Here is a 4,701-nt window from a genome sequence, read left to right on the forward strand (position 1 = left end):
TGAAACTTACAGTCAGTGAGAGTGTTTTTTGAACAGGAGGGTCTTGATGTTATATTTGAAGCAGGAGAGTGATGAGGAAGTTTTTATGGAGAGAGGGAGTTCATTCCATTTGGAGCTTGCTGTGTAGGCGAAGGATCGCATGCCGAATGATGATGTCTTCACAGGTGGCACTGTTAGAAGGAGCTTGTTTTGGGACCGCAGAGAGATCGCACATTCTTGTAAGGTGGAATCAGTTCTGTCAAGTAGTCTGGAGCTAAATGGTTGACACGTTTGTAGGCAAAGAGGAATCTTCCTCTAATTGTTGATAGTTTAGAATTATGCAATGCTCTTGCCACTGGCCGATACGACATCGGCCTTTGTTACCTAGTGATGTTGGTAATACAGCTGCAGCTAAATCAGCTCTTGAAAAATCAGTCTGTCACTTTTTAATTTCCTACAGTGATCTCAAACAATGCATCAAGGAATATGTTCGCAGTTTGATGCAGAAAAGAAAGGACACTCAAGAAGGTACAAGTAAACCTCGTGAATTTAAACCCAAAATAGGCTGCACCTATTTGGTTCGCCTTTCGAGACATGATGCTGCATTGGCCAGACACATTTTGCACATGATTATAACTGAAGGGCAAAAATCCTCCATTATGTGTCTCTTGTGATGAAAAGTTCACTTTCAAGCATATCTTACTTGACTGTGTGGACTTTTCTGCTGCAAGGTATAGCTATTATCATTCAACTTCATTGAAGGATATGTTTACTAATGTCAGTGCTCGTTCAAATTCTTGTTTTTTGATCAATTTGGAATTGTTCTAGATTGGTGTGGTATTACCATCAACTGAGATTATTGAAAGTGGTGCTCGGTCGGGGTCAAAGTAGTGTCAATTATTATCCTACTGACTGTGGAACTCACTCTGAACATCTCTGCTTAAAGAGATATGCAAATATATTATTATTCACAAAACCTAAAATCGATGTGTTTTATGCCTTTGCTATCTTAGCTGTGGCCTTAACTTTCTTAGTGGATGTGGTTGCTTTAAATGTCTTGGTTTTCGGAGACCGGAAGTGTTTCCACTGCATGGATTCTTGTTTGCTCACAGGATCATAATGATCGATCCAGGTCGCATCACCCGACAGAAGACTAACACGAACATCTGTTTGGTTGCGGTTAAACCTGGTAGCCTTCATTCCATGCAATATTACTCTTGTAACTCGGGCACAAACCTTAATGATTATTTTTTTCCGTTGACCCATAACAGAAGTTTGTTGTCTCCTCCTTGCTTGTTCGTTGTTTAAAGGGCAAGTTCACACGAACATAAACCTATTTTCCTTGTACTTTTTCATCATGAAAAGTATTTACCTAGTTTCAGAGGCAAAACAATACAAATATCAAAAGTATCTAATTTATTTTATTCAAGAAATCGGTTAATTTCTCTCACATTTACCGAGAGTTGTATTTCCATAATAAACATACCATGGCTTATGCCCCTTGCAATATGACGTCATTGGTGCCAATTGATAAAGGAATGACGTCATAAGACTTTATTAGATCCGTTTCATGTGGTGTAGGTAAAGGTGTCTGATTCATCTTCTCAGATGCGCAGCCTACTGGTGTGTTCGGTGCCGCGCTGTTCAAAATACAACGCTCAGCATACTAAAATTATTTCGTCCGTTGTATGAATTGCGCTTGCTGAGTTGCTGTTGTGTTCCGTGAGAGTTAAAACCTGCTGGTTCTGAAACGGCGTAGGTTGTAATCTTTAAATAATCATGTATAGTCATTGCAACATATTGTTTATTTTTTTTCAATTTAGGCTTTATACTTTATATTTAAAAAAATAGAGAGAGGCTATTTGTTTTTGCTGGTTTATAGCTGACAAAACATCCAGTCTCTATACAAAATCATAGCCCATCCACTACCCTAAAATATCGAAAGATTGGGCCTCATATTTCATGTTTGATACACTTTACACACATATACAATTTATAAGACATTCATACATGATATAAATCAAGTTACCATTTTGTACTTTGTGATAGTGAGATATAGATGGCAAAAGTGTTCCTGTGTTGTATCTTTCAAATATGTAGTTTCGAGCCAAGTTATACCAGACACTGATGCCCAGAAAGTACAGGTCCCCAGAGATGTGTCAGTCCACCATGGTTTACAGTCGCTGTCCAGTGTACACCAGAAGCATGGCACACCCTGCTTCACAGTATGAGGTAAAAAATAATATTTTGACAATAAATAATCACACAATCTTAACACTATATGCAAATAATTTCTGTATTGAAATAATTTGTATATCTATTATATTCGATATTGTAACATGATGGTCTTTTGATGTAGAAGTAAAGTGTGGATGACATATGAAAGTATAGCGTGAATGACTATTACCACCTACTTTTACAATTACTTAGTCAGTGTACATATTATTTTTACAAATATATATTTTAAAAAAATGTTCTATTTTTCCGGTCCCTCATGTGTTATATGGAAGGAAAAAAAGCTTCAAAACCCTTTCAATATTCATAAGAAATCGAGTGTACGATTCTGACAAAATCATAAGCAGGTGTTAATGAATCGCTTTTAAATAGTGATGATACCAGGTGATCGCGATAGGTGAGAGTATCCTCACCAGCATCAGGAGAAATTCCTGGTGTTATGATCCATTTTCATTGTGTTCAAATTGTGTTTATTTTCATGCAGAGCTGCAAGTCATAAAATATTAGTGTGTCTTCAGTACTTCAGACAACAAGAGAACTGTACTTTTGAAATAGTAAACCAGTGCACTAACAAGTTGCCACGGAGCATTAAGCCAGTGCTTGTGCTATTTTCTTCAGTCTTCTCCCTGGCCTTCACCCTTGCCAACAACTCCCTCATCCAGCATCAGCCACCCTGTATTACAGAAACTTATGAAAAGAAACTGTCTGAGACCATAACACAATATTTCAATTAAAAAAGTTTATTTTAGTGAGCATAGAGAAAAACAGTACATACATCAGATGGAAATCGTTCTAGAATCCCCTCGACAACACAAGATGGAATAACGTTTCTCTGATTCTTCAACAATTTCTGCAAATCCCAAAAGTGTATCTCTTGTTTATGAGGTGTAGATAGATTCTGAAATGAAAAAGCGTCTTTTATTAGTTGCAAAATACAAAACATTACACAAATATCATACCATTTAAATATAGATTTTTGCCATTCAATCTGGAGGGATGCCTATATAAGAAACAACTTATATTGATAATATATGCATAATTTCTATACCATTTTAATAATTCAATAATAATCAAAATAGTTTAATTTTCTGTCATGTTGACATGATGTGTTTATTTCTATTGGTTTGAATACTTCTTGAAATATTGTGGACATGTTTCAATATCACTGATGTGATTTAATATAACCTTACAAGTTACATAATATTATGTTTTCATAACCGTCTCGGGTTATGAATATTTATGGTACTGGAGATTTATTTTACTCGTCATATTTGTCTCCTTTGCACGACAGATCTTCAAATACATTTAAATTAATTGAAGAAAGTAAATCATATTATATCTTTTCTTAACTTTATTTCAAGTGTTCATATAAAAAATGTTGGTGGGGTAGCCTTGTGGTTAAAGTGTTCGATCGTCACGCTGAAGACCCAAGTTCGATTCCTCACATGGGTATAATGTGTGAAGCCCATTTCTGGTGTCCCCCGATGTGATATTGCTGGAATATTGCTAAAAGCGGCGTAAAACACTTCTCGCTCACTCATATAAAAAATGGTTGCATATTTGATCAATCTGAACATTTTGAGGATGCAAAACCATTTTAATCTGAAACCGTTCCAGATGATTGCTGAAGGGAACAACACCAAAGAATTATAATTATGATTTACCCATTCCTTGGTTATGGGGTTCTAAGGTCATTCCTTTGGGACATATACATCTGTTAACACCTTTCTTTAGTATTTGATTCCAGGAAACTTCATTTGGATCCACAGCATGACATTCACAAAGCAAAGAATTTTATCAAGGATTTCAGGGCATATTTTCATATGCAATTTGAGCACACCCACACATTAACAACAAGTGCACCTGTAACATTATTGCATCAGGATAATAATATAGTATTTAATATATTATATCACTTAATTTATATTGATCCTAGTCACCACAATGGTTTAATTATGTCAAAGTTCATGTATAACAGAGTTATACTGTACACATACTATATTTTGTTATGCAATTGAATTTTTACCACATGATATAATTTATGTTAACACACTGAACACAGGTTATGAGGTTGGTCTGCATATGATTATTTCCAGTCAGTTAGGACAGAGTTTTAGGGGGTGGTTGTTATAGATGTTTGACCAAAAAGTCATACCAGGATGTCAAAATTTCCAAACAAAAATTTAAAATTTGATTATTTTTTTATTGATTTTCAGCAAGTTTTAATTATAGTTTCTGAAATAATTTATGTATATTGATAGTGACAGTAAATGGGCTTTTGGTCAACACTTTAAATATATCTGGTCCACTCAATTAAACAACAGAATGCTTTTAATTATCAATTGTATTAATTATATATTAAACATCTGAGAATGACGAATGCCCGGTTGGAAAGTATGTTAACCACACACACTATACAAATATTCCGGTCCAACATCATGCCTGGAAGGATGTCATAAAAACATACTCGTGGGTTATATCCTCCCC

This window comes from Haliotis rufescens, unplaced genomic scaffold, assembly GCF_023055435.1.
Source record: "Haliotis rufescens isolate VD_foot unplaced genomic scaffold, xgHalRufe1.0.p SCAF_17, whole genome shotgun sequence".
NCBI classification, from domain to species: domain Eukaryota; kingdom Metazoa; phylum Mollusca; class Gastropoda; order Lepetellida; family Haliotidae; genus Haliotis; species Haliotis rufescens.